This window comes from Heterodontus francisci, chromosome 30 (genome assembly GCF_036365525.1).
Source record: "Heterodontus francisci isolate sHetFra1 chromosome 30, sHetFra1.hap1, whole genome shotgun sequence".
NCBI lineage: Eukaryota > Metazoa > Chordata > Chondrichthyes > Heterodontiformes > Heterodontidae > Heterodontus > Heterodontus francisci.
This window is the reverse complement of record NC_090400.1, coordinates 31,948,171-31,961,523: the sequence shown is the minus strand read 5'-3', so window position 1 is coordinate 31,961,523 and position 13,353 is coordinate 31,948,171. Positions and strand designations below refer to the sequence as shown.

At 42.8% G+C, this 13,353-nt stretch overlaps 1 non-coding gene across 1 annotated transcript; it reads left to right on the top strand.

Annotated features, from left to right (window-relative positions):
• The first annotated feature begins 658 nt into the window (after positions 1 to 658).
• trnag-ccc (transfer RNA glycine (anticodon CCC)) lies at positions 659 to 729 on the top strand. The gene has a single exon. It is a non-coding gene; the product is annotated as a tRNA-Gly (tRNA).
• The last annotated feature ends 12,624 nt before the right edge of the window (positions 730 to 13,353 follow it).

The window sequence follows — 13,353 nt, the reverse complement described above, 5'->3', positions numbered from 1 at the left end:
CATTCCTTTTAACATTGTGTTCAGCTGTGTGGGACTAAGACAGGATGTAGGCTGGAGAGTGGAGTATGAAAAGTGTCAGTCAGTATCTGCCTGCTCTGCATGCTGTCAGCGGTTGTTACTTGTGCACACATAAACCCCTTTACCAAGATGCAGTCCTCTGCACTTCCCATTGAAACTGATTGCACATCTTGAAGCCGATTTTCAGGCATTAGTTTTCTACGTAGTACCACAGAGCCCAACTTAGCCCTCAGGGACTCATTTAATCATAGATTGGTTACAGCACAGTAAGGGGCCATTCAGCCCATCATGTATGTGCTGGCCCTCTGCAAGAACAACTCAGCTAGTCTTACTTTTCTAAAAATACAGCTCTCTGAAGCCCAGCAAACTACATTCAACCTGTCTATCAAAGTGATAAAATCAAAAACAGAGATCACCACTATTTAACTTGGCTTGATTCTAAAACTGCTGTTCTGCCACTTGGTTATTTAAAAGTGTTGGGTGAAAGCTTGAATTAATATACAAGATAGCTGGCTTTTTCAGGATGGATATTTTAGGCACATAGGAGCAGGAGTAGGCTATTCAGCCCATCGAGCCTGCCCCACCATTCAATATGATCATGGCTGATCATCCACTTCAATGCCTTTTTCCCACACTATGCGCGCTGCTGGTGTAGTGGTATCATGCAAGATTCCCATTCTTGTGACCCGGGTTTGATTCCTGGGTGGCACAGTGGTGCAGTGGTTAGCACTGCAACCTCACTGCTCTCGCGACCCAGGTTCAGTTCTGGGTACTGCCTGTGCGGAGTTTGCAAGTTCTCCCTGTGACCGTGTGAGTTTCCGCCGAGTACTCCTGTTTCCTCCCATGGCCAAAGACTTGCAGATTGATAGGTAAATTGCCCCTAGTGTAGGTAGGTGGTCAGAGAATGGTGGGGATGTGGTAGGGAATATGGGGTTAATGTAGGATTAGTATAAATGGGTGGTTGTTGGTCAGCACAGACTCAGTGGGCTGAAGGGCCTGTTTCAGTGCATTATCTCTAAATAAATAACTATCCTCATATCCCCTTTTTAATGTGTAAAGATTGACAAATAGTCTTCCTCATCCAGATCTATCTCGCGATCTTGTGTAATTAAAACATTTTGCCCCAGATTTCAGCAATAAAAATAGGAAAACAGAAAATAAATCGGTGAAACCTGATGTTCACTAATTATCTTAGTGCAACATTGTCCAAAATGTAAGCTGTAACATTAAACTTAATAATGCTTTTTTCTTAAAGTGAATACTTTTTAATACTTGTCTATAATTGGATTCAAATTAAATTTAGTAAAAAGCCCTCCACTGGCATGTTATTTTGCTCTCTTTACATACCTCACCCATGGTACAGAATTCTCCTTGGTTGAGATGTGTTTTCTGGTGGACTATGCTGGGGTCCTGTACTGTACACGCAGCCAACTAGAGGTGTGTGAGAATGAGCTAACAATCACTCATCTGCTACCCTAAAAGATGAATAATAAAAAATTCCTTGTTTCTATTCAACAGTCTGCCAGATGGTCTGGTTGAGACTGGGAACTTACTGCGTGGGGAGTCATGGACACAAATCAACATTCTGTCACTCCCAAGCATTTGCAAGCCTGCAGGCTGAGATTTGATGAACTGCACAGTACTTGGCATTTGTCAAGTTTAATATGAAATGTGATGATAAAAATAAACATGTTGTTACTCACTTTGTAAGGTATGTTGTAAATATATAAGATTAAAAGAAACTAACATTTTTATCTGCTGGTAACACCACAATGGAGCAACTTAACCCCTCCCGCACCAACCTGCTACATTGCAGACCTACCAATTGCACTTATTTTCCTCTGAATGAATATCCTGGGCCTGATTTTGTTCTGCCCTTGGAGGCAGGCATGGAGGCAGGGGGCAAACAAAATGGCGGGGGGGGGGCGCCGTTCCCCATGTTTCCCAGACCCCTGCCATTTTGTCTGGGGCGGGGAAGGCCAAGGATGGCCTTCCTACTCCAGACCAATTGAGGCCCTTAAGTGGCCTCCAACTCAATTTTGTTGAAGGTGGACGGGCCACTGCTGCGGGGAGACACCACCAGGTAAAAGCTGGTGGCCTTCATGGCCCCTAGAGGGCTTCCCGGCAGTGATGGGTGCCTCCCTCAGGAAGATCCCCACTCCACCCTCACTCACACCCCTCCCACCCCCCCAACCTGTCGCCAGGGTCTTTCTGACCCATTTACCTCTCCCGGGGTCTCTGACTTCCTAAGTACTGCAATACCTCCTGCAATACTGGCAGTGGGCACTGCTCCCAGAGGTGGTGCTGGCACAGCAGAGCTGCTGGCTCTCTGATTGGCCTGCAGCTCTGGAGGCGGGTACTCGTCCCTTAAAGGGAGGCGGCCCCCAACGACAGGCAGCAAATTAACTGCCCACCGTGGAATTGCAAAGGGGGTCCGACGGATGGCTGAGGCAGGATCTCCCCTACCTTCCAGCCTGTCGCCAGGACCCCTATCACCAGAACAAATCCAGCCCCCTGTTTCAATTGATCCGCATTTCAGGAAGACCAAGATAATTCTTCCATGAGCGATCAGCTGATTTTCATAGTGTAATGACACTATTGCATAAATATAATGCCTTTAATACAGAAAAATGTTACATGATGATCCAGAGAAAGAGAGAGAGAAAACACATGCCGAGCACAAATGATGTAGTTAGGAAAGATGACCAAAGGCATATATAGTGCCTTTCACATTTTCAGGATTCCCTAAAATGTTACACAGCCAATAAATTACTTGGAAATGTGTACAAATATGCACCAATTTGCATACAGCAAGGCCTTGCAAACAGTAGTACAATGGGTGGCCAGTTAATCTATTTTGGTGGTGTTGGTTGAGGGATGAATATTGATCAGGACATTTGGAGAACTCCTTGCTCTTCTTCCAAAAAGTGCTACAGGACCATTTGTGTTCACCTGAGCAAGCCTCAGTTTAACAGCACATCTAAGTATTGCCCTTTCCAGCATTGCTGCCTTCCCTCAGCAATGGAGTAAAATTTCAGGCTAGATTCTGTGTACAAGCTCTTTCAGAGGTGAGAATATTACCATTGAGTCAAAGTGAAAAGAGAAGGTATAAGGCAGAAGGGTTGAGGGATCAAAGCTGTGCCAGCTGGTAAACAGAGAAATGAGTAGATGCACAGGAGGGCCAAAGTTAGAGGGTGGGGCAAAGAGTATTGGGAGCTATGGAAGTAGGGCAGGGTGAAATCAGGGAGAGATCTGTAGATGAGGATGAAAATTTTAAAATTGATGTGATGTGCTGCAAAAATATTTAATCAACTGACAAATATTCTTATACATGGTATAATTGAGCAATTTGGAATGGATACTAATGGACAGCATGTGTGACATAATACTGAAAACACGTCATTTCACGAAGTAACAGATTTGCATTTGCCAAGGTGACAAAGGATACGAACATACAAACAAGTGAATTAGGAGCAGGAGTAGGCCACTTGGCCCCTCGAGCCTGCTCCACCATTCAATATGTTAATGACTGAACTCGTTACTCCACATTCCCACCTACCCCCGATGTCCGTTCCCCCCCTGGCTTATCAAGAATCTATCTACCTCTGCCTTAAAAATATTCAAAGACTCTGCTTCCATCGCCTTTTGAGGAAGACAGTTCGAAAGATTCACAACCCTCCGAGAGAAAAATTTCTCCTCATCTGTTTAAATGGGTGACCCCTTATTTTTAAATAGTGACCCCTAGTTCTAGATTCTCCCACAAGGGGAAACATCCTTTCCACATCCACCCTGTCAAGACCCCTCAGGATCTTATATGTTTCAATCAAGTGGCCTCTTACTCTTCTAAATTCCAACGGATACAAGCCTAGCCTGTCCAATCTTTCCTCATAAGACAGCCCGCCCATTCCATGTATTAGTCTAGTAAACTTTCTCTGTATTGCCTCCAACACATTTAGATCCTTCCTTAAATAAGGAGACCAATACTGTACACAGTACTCCAGATGTGGTCTCACCAATGCCCTGTACAGCTGAAGCATAACCTCCCTACTTTTGTATTCAATTCCCCTTGCGATAAACAATAACCTTCTATTAGCTTTCCTAATTACGTGCTGTACCTGCATACTAACCTTTTGCAATTTATGCACTAGGACACCCAGATGCCTCTGCATCTCAGAGCTCTGCAATCTCTCACTATTTACATAATATGCTCTTTATTATTTTTCCTGCCAAAATGGACAATTTCACATTTTTCCACATTATACTCCATGTGCCAGGTCTTTGCCCACTCACTTAACCTATCTATATCCCTTTGTAGCCCCCTTATGTCCTCTTCACAAGTTATTTTCCTACCTATCTTTGTATCATCAGCAAATTTAGCAACCATACCTTCGGCCCCTTCATCAAAGTCCTTTATCTAAACTGTAACAAGTTGAGGTCCCAGCACAGATCCCTGTGGCACACCACTTGTTACATCTTGCCAACCAGAAAGTGACCCATTGATGCCTACTCTCTGTTTCCTGTTAGCTAGCCAATCTTCTATCTATGTCAATATGCTACCCCTTACACCATGAGTTTTTATTTTTTGCAATAACCTTTTATGTGACACCTTATCAAATGCCTTCTGGAAATCTATGTACAATATATCCACCAATTCCCCTTCATCCACAGCACTTGTAACTCCCTCAAAGAACTCCAATAAATTGGTTAAACATGATTTGCCTTTCACAAAACCATGTTGACTCTGCCTGATTACCTGCAATTTTTCTAAATGCCCTACTGTAACATCTTTAATACTAGATGTTTATACTTTGTGTTTTTTCCCTACTGCTATCTCAGCTGATGTTTATTCTTACTGATATCTACAATGCAACTGTACACTGTTCTTGGGCTATGAAACTATTCAAATGAAGGGCGAGGTGGAAAGAAAGTTTGGGGTTTTAAAAACACTTACGGGAACATTCCAGGGTATCATTCAGTATTATAGTTGGCCCAATGTTAAATTGATGTCAGTGCTGATGTTTTGGTTCTGGTGCAGTATTGGGAGGGCCAGACCAATCTGAGTACACGGCTCAACAACCGCACACTGACCTGACACTTCACAATTTTTTCAATGATCCACAGCACCTGTGTGAATTGGGCATTGTGAAAGAGATGGTCTAATTGGAATGGGGGTCCTTTCAGAAAGGCTCAAAATGCATTTGTAACAGTTTGCAGCCTTTGGCCAAGATGTAATCTCCGTGCTCCTCAAATTCTGGTATCTTGCCCATCTCCAATCTTAATCACTCCACCATTGGCAACTGTGCTTTCACCTTCCTTGGCCCTAAGCTCTGGAATTCCCTCCCAAAACCTCTCCCTTTCTCTACCTCTCTCACCCACTTTAAGATGCTTCTTAAAACCTACTTCTTTGACCGAGATTTTTGACATGTGTCCTGATAACTTCTTCTGTGGCTCAGCGTCAAATTTTTATTGATAATATTCTTGTTAAGTGCCTTGGGACATTTTGCTATATTACAGGTGCTGTATAAATGCAAATTGTTGTTGAAAGTGGGAGTAACAAAGTGAGGCAAACTCAATGAAGAGGTATGAAACAGATTCTATAGGTATGTGGCAAAGCACCCAAATAACCTGTGAGGCAGCTTTAACTGTACCTGCCCTGAGTAAACAGGGTGGGTAGGCAGTTAAAATCGTCCAAGTTTACCTGCCCTGAAGCAATCAGGAGTTGACAGAGGTATCCAGAAGGGCACCTGCCCAAAGCTGGAGTGGTCTTTTTTAACATATGCATGTCGGGTCTCGACAATATCAACAGGACTGTCTGCAATGTTTGCTAAGAAGACTGAACAGGAAATGGCTGAGAGTTTCACACGAAGCCTACCCAGTGGACTGGGCCAGAAGATACTTGGGAAGGTAAGTTTCATACTTCAAAACAAAAAATTCTTGTGGGATTAGGTGAAGCAGGAGTGCCTCCTCATCATGACGTTGCCCCTCTCTGCACCCTCCCAGTTGTGGGACTGGGCACAAAGTTGGTTAGTGGCATTAAAATGAGGCCAGGATGTCAACATTCCCTGCGCCTAGTTTTTGCTGCAGCGGGTTGGTTTTGACCTGACACCAAAATTCACCTGCTGAAAATTGATCTCCAGTTAGCCTCGGGATTCCTGGCTGTTGAAGTGGACGTGCTGCTCCACCAGGTGAATGGCACCAGGACGACAGTGCACTACACCCGGTAAGACATGCTGCTGAGGGCAACAGTGTGTATGTTACCTGCAAGACCTGAGAACAGATACAAAAGAAGATGGCACATTTAAAGGTATCTGATCAAATAAGACTATCCAATAGTACCATGTCTTTGGTTGACAGAACAATACTGCATGCCATTCACATTTACTGCACATCTATGTCAAGCCCTTAGACAATTCTGCACCTCTTTTTACACCTAATGTATATCTATAAATCAGCAGGCCTTACAAGCTTAGAAGGGCACATATTTAAGTTGCAACTTACAATTGAAAGCCTTGCCACACTCTTATCTTCTCAGGGCTTTACATATCAAATCATTGCAACCAATGTTCCCACAGCTGCACAGCAACCTGAAATGTACAGTGCAGGCAACAACAGGCCATGCGCAACCAATGATCCCTTTAAGATGCGCAATCTTAAAGGGACTGTGCAGTGCAACAAATAGGCCACACACAGGGAAGAGAAATTAGAGGGAACATTGTTTCTTATATAACCTAACTGCAGGATGTATGGTCACAAGATAGGCATATTTCTGTCATTTTATATGCTCCGACAAATGAATGGGGTTATTTCACAAAATGGCTGATAGCGCTCTTGTACACAAAATGCAGATGGCTAAAAAAGCATGGCTGTAAGGAACTGGACACCCGATCTAATTTTCTTATACCCTTTTACCCATTTTAAATCCGCATAACAAGTGCAGCTTATGGGAAAACATACCCTTTCATTGCTCAATGTTAGCTATTAAAATTATAGTAGTGATGTACTTTTTTTGTGAGGGCCAATTATCCAAATGCATGGGCGTCACCCAATAGGAGCACATATAGAGAAATAGCAGATGGGTTAGCCATCCTTGCATTTTAAATGGTCAAAAAAATTGTGGGGAACACAGTCAGAATTCCTTGATGTGTTCCTGATGAGGAAAACTCAGCACTGGCACCACACATCTGGAAAATTACACCTGGGCTGCCGTTTTCACTCGCATCATCTACTTCCACAGTGGTTGAGGTGCTATGGAGTTGATTTATTTTATTGGTTTTGCTATCGTACACAACATTTGGATTTATTTTTAACTCAATTTTACGTTTGAAAAATTACTTGAAGTATTGCAGTGAAAATGTGCAGAAGTAGCTTATTTCAATAGTGTTACTACTAGTGTTAGACAAAGTGAATCATAAAAATCATAACTTTTCAATTCTAATGAAGCTCCACGTACTGTGAAAGCTGCTAATTGCCACTAATTTTATGTCATAAAATATGCATTGTTAGCTCGGTGCAATGAATTTTAATTTCACGGAAAAGCATGAATTGCCATAATTGTGTCTGCAACCAGTTTAAAAATATCCAGACTTCATTTTATTCAGCATTTTGTCCTAATTAACTTAGTTGCAGTACATTTTGCTGATAGGGTATTTGCAGCAGCTATGTTAGAATTATTGTGTGCACTTGAGTGGTGTGATTGAAAAGAGCACAGAGAGCAGGGAGAGGCTTCATTGAAAAGAGCAGGGAGTTCTGATGAAGGGTCGCTGACCTGAAATGTTAACTCTGCTTCTCTCTCCACAGATGCTGCCAGACATGCTGAGTATTTCCAGTATTTCTTGTTTTTATTTTATACTAGACCTGTGCAACGGGATAGGATTAATTAATGACCTCATAGTTAAGGCGCCCCAGGTAGCAGCGATCATTATATGATTGAATTTTACATTCAGTTTGAAGGAGAGAAGAGTGGGTCCAAGACCAGTATTTTAAACTTAGATAAGGGCAATTATGAGGGCATGAAAGCAGAGCTAGCTAAAGTAAACTGGCAAATTAGGTTAAGGGATAGGTCAATAGAGATGCAGTGGCAGACATTTAAGAGGATATTTCAGAATGCACAGAATAGGTGAATTCCAATGAGAAAGAAAAATTCCAAGGGGTGGACCCACCATTTGTGGTTAACTAAAACAGTTAAAGATAGTATCAAACTTAAAGAAAAAGCATGTCAGAAGATTGGACAGAATATGAAAACAGCAAAGATTGACTAAAATATTGATAAGGAAGGTAAAATTAGAGTATTAGAGTACGAGAGAAAGCTAGCTAGAAATATAAAGACAGATAGTAAGAGTTTCTATAGATATTTTAAAAAGAAAAGTTAACAAAGTGAGCGTTGGTCCTACAGAAAGTGAGTCTGAGGAATTAATAATGGATAATAAGGAGATGGCAGATGAATTGAACAGGTATTTTGCATTGGTCTTCACTATAGAGGATACAAGTCACATCCCAGTATTAGCTGTAAGTCAGAAAATGGAAGGGAGGGAGGAACTCAAGAAAATTACAATCACCAGGGAAGTGGTACTGAACAAATGGTTGGAGCTGTGGGCTGACAAGTCTCCAGGTTCATCTTAGGGCTTAAAAGAAGTGGCTAGTGAGATAGTTGATGTGTTAGTTTTAATTTTCCAAGATTCCCTAGATATGGGGAAGGTTCTGCTAGACTGGAAAATAGCGAATGTAACTCTTTTGTTCAAAAAGGGAGGGAGAATGAAAGCAGGAAACTACAGACCAGTTAGCTTAAGAACAAAAAACAAAGAACAAACAAAGAACAAAGAACAGTACAGCACAGGAACAGGCCATTTGGCCCTCCAAGCCTGCGCCGATCTTGATGCCTGCCGAAACTAACACCTTCTGCACTTCCGGGGCCCATATCCCTCTATTCCCTTCCTATTCATATATTTGTCAAGATGTCTCTTAAACATCGCTATCGTATCTGCTTCCACCACCTCCCCTGGCAGCAAGTTCCAGGCACTCACCACCCTCTGTATAAAAAACTTGCCTCGCACATCCCCTCTAAACTTTGCCCCTCGCACCTTAAACCTATATCCCCTAGTAACTGACTCTTCCACCCTGGGAAAAAGCTTATGACTATCCACTCTGTCCATGCCGCTCATAACTTTGTAAACCTCTATCATGTCGCCCTTCCACCTCCGTCGTTCCAGTGAAAACAATCCGAGTTTTTCCAACCTCTCCTCATAGCTAATGCCCTCCAGACCAGGTAACATCCTGGTAAACTCCTCTGTACCCTCTCCAAAGCCTCCACGTCCTTCTGGTAGTGTGGCGACCAGAATTGCACGCAATATTCTAAGTGTGGCCTAACTAGGGTTCTGTACAGCTGCAACATGACTTGCGAATTTTTATACTCTATGCCCCGACCGATGAAGGCAAGCATGCCGTATGCCTTCTTGACTACCTTATCCACCTGCGTTGCCACTTTCAGTGACCTGTGGACCTGTATGCCCAGATCTCTCTGCCTGTTAATACTCCTAAGGGTTCTGCTATTTACTGTATACCTCCTACCTGCATTAGACCTTCCAAAATGCATTACCTCACATTTGTCCGGATTAAACTCCATCTGCCATTTCTCCGCCCAAGTCTCCAACCAATCTATATCCTGCTGTATCCTCTGACAATCCTCATCACTATCCGCAACTCCACCAACCTTTGTGTCGTCCGCATACTTACTAATCAGACCAGCTACATATTCCTCCAAATCATTTATATATACTACAAACAGCAAAGGTCCCAGCACTGATCCCTGCGGAACACCACTAGTCTGTCTTAGGGAAAATGTTAGAAGCTATTATTAAAGAGGTTATAACAGGGCACTTAGAAAAATTTGTTATAGGGAAATCATGTTTAAGCAATTTATTCGAATTCTTTGAGGGAGTTACATGTGCTGTGGATGAAGGGGAACCAGTGGATGTATTGTACTTAGATTTCTAGAAGGCATTTGATATTTGTATATAACATTATGAGGGGCATTGATAGGTTAGATCGGAATAAACTTTTTCCGTTGGCGGAGGGGTCAATAACCAGGGGGCATAGATTTAAGTTAAGGGGCAGGAGGTTTAGAGGGGATTTGAGGGAAAATTTTTTCACCAGAGGGTGGTTGGAATCTGGAAAGTACTGCCTGAAGAGGTGGTAGAGGCAGGAACCCTCACAACATTTAAGAAGTATTTAGATGAGCACTTGAAACGCCATAACATACAAGGCTATGGGCCAAGTGCTGGAAAATGGGATTAGAATAGTTAGGTGCTTGATGGCCGGCACAGGTACAATGGGCCGAAAGGCCTGTTTCTGTGCTTTATAACTCTATGACTCTATGGCTGTGTAATAAGGTTCCACATCAAAGGTTATTGCAAAAATAAAGCACATGGTGTAGGAGGTAACATGTTGGCATGGATAGAAGATTGGCTAGCTAACAGGAAACAGAGAATAGGCATAGATGAGTCATTTTCTGATTGGCAAGATGCAACGAGTGGTGTGCCACAGGGATCAGTGCTGGGGCCTCAACTTTTTACAATTTATATAAATGACTTAGATGAAGGGACTGAAGGTATGGTAGCTAAATTTGCTGATGACACAAAGATAGGTAGGAAAGTAAGTTGTGAAGAGGATATAAGGGGGCTACAAAGGGATATAGATAGGTTAAGTGAGTGGGCAAAAATCTGGCACATGGAGTATAATGTGGGAAAATGCGAAGTCGTCCATTTTGGCAGGAAGAATAATAAAGAAGCATATTATCTAAATAGTGAGAGATTGCGGAGCTCTGAGATGCAAAGGGATCTGGGTGTCCTCGTGCATGAATCGCAAAAGGTTAGTATGCAGGTATAGCATGTAATTAGGAAAGCTAATAGAATGCTATCATTTATCGCGAGGGGGATTGAATACAAAAGTAGGCAGGGTATGCTTCAGCTATACAGGGCATTGGTGAGACCACATCTGGAGTACTGTGTACGGTATTGGTCTCCTTATGCAAGGAAGGATGTAAATGCATTTGAAGCAGTTCAAAGAAGGTTTACCAGACTGATACCTGGAATGAGCGGGATGTCTTATGAGGAAATATTGGACAGGATAGGCTTGTGTCCGTTGGAATTTAGAAGAGTAAGAGGCCACTTGATTGAAATCTATAAGATCCTGAAGGGTCTTGACAGAGTGGATGTGGAAAGTATGTTTCCCCTTGTGGGCGAATCTAGAACCAGGGGTCATTGTTTAAAAATAAGGGGTCGCCCATTTAAGACAGAGATGAGGAGAAATGTTTTCTTTGAGAGGGTCATGAGTCTTTCGAACTGTCTTCCTCAAAAGGCGATGGAAGCAGAGTCTTTGAATATGTTTAAGGCAGAGGTAGATAGATTCTTGATAAGCAAGGGGGTGAAAGGTTATCGGGGGTAGGTGGTAATGTGGAGTAATCAGTTCAGCCATGAACTTATTGAATGGCGGAGCAGGCTCGAGGGGCCGAGTGGCCTACTCCTGTTCCTAATTTGTATGTTCGTATGTTTGTATGATATACCAAAGGATGTGCACTTTCTGTCACAGTTCCATTGGAATTCCTGCTGTTTTGGCATTGTGAGTCTCGCTTGTTCACTAAATCTGGGAGCAGGTGAGGGGTGAAATTTTTGGATCTCAAGAAAGTTAAGTTTCCTCATATATTGTTTCATGTTGCAACATTGCCTTACAGTTAACAGGACTTCACTTCAATCTTGGTGAAACATCACAGAGGGGGAATGCAGAACACTTTGGTAACTGTTCATGTACTTTCGAAGTGCAAAGGCATGCCCATGTCTAACTGGAGCAGTCTGTATTGCAACCATCATGATGTATTTACACTATGGCCCATGAAATTAATCAAGCAACAAACCCTGAGATGGTTGCTGGTGTAGGCACTTGGGTGGCACACATTTTCTGTCATATATCTCAGTCCAACATATGCTCCTTTTATATCTGGCTATAGGAGAAAGTCTAGCAAATGTTGGCCAAGTGGTAGGGTGGGTTACATAAGAAACATAGAAAATAGGAGCAGGCGTAGGCCATTCGACCCTTCGAGCCTGCTCCGCCATTCATTATGATCATGGCTGATCATCCAATGCAGTAGCCTGTTCCAGCTTTCGCCCCATGCCCTTTGATCCCTTTAGACCCAAGAGCTATATCTAACTCCTCTTTGAAAACATACAATGTTTTGGCCTCAACTGCTTTGTGTGGTAGTGAATTCCACAGGCTCACCACTCTCTGGGTGAAGAAATTTCTCCTCATCTCAGTCCTGAAAGGTTTACCCCGCATCCGTAGACTATGACCCCTGGTTCTGGACTCCCCCACCATCAGGAACATCCTTCCTGCATCTACCCTGTCAAGTCCTGTTAGAATTTTATAGGTTTCTATGAGATCCCCCTGTGTGGTTCTGTGCAATAGGGGAATGAGGAATTGTCATATTGTAGCCTTCTCTGCAAAACGGGTTGCAATCATGCTTTTTTTATTGTCCCTATTGGCTCAATCATTAATTTATTGAAACTGTACTGTGGTCTTCAGCAACATAACACATAAAATCTAATCTGTATTTATATTGAAATCTTATTGGCAGCATTGTAACATCTGTTTTTCTTCTGATCCTCAGTTCCTCTGACAAGTAGACCCCAACAATGTGAACCCTGGCACTGGCACTTCAAAGTGAATCATACACTCCTATCATACTAAATGCCAGCTCAGATCTAGCTACTTAGGAGAGAGGAATTCAGCTACTGCTCCAAGCCAATGTCCCTTTGCAGGCCAAAATTGTGCAGACTTTAGCCTATTAGTATTGGAGGCATCTCTCTGTTCTGGCACATGCTCATGCTGTACTCCACAAAGACCTGGATGGCTGTGTGCGCTTTGCCGCATCTCTCTCCAAGTCTTGTGCCTGTATTTCTCAAAGTGATTGTAAGGCAGCGATGGGTAGCCTTTGGTTCTTTAGCAACCATCCATCCAGTCTTCCTAGCTTTTCTTAAAGGAGTCGTGCCCTTGCCGCGAAATTAATGAATCATGAGAGTTACCAGGTCATTAATCATTCATATGCATGATTCTCTTCCTATTCGCCACACAAAAATGAAGTGGAAGCCTTTTCTGCTCATCAAATGGGCAGTACTGGATTTAGAGCCCCATGTGAGCGTCATCAATATTTCCCTGGACTTTGGGTAACCCAAAGTTCTGTTTGTCTTTTTCCATAGAGAAATTAATGAAACAACCCACCTGAGAAAATATGGCCTCTGTACCTGTATGAAGCACCACTGAATTGCAGGTTGGGAGATTTGTCATATA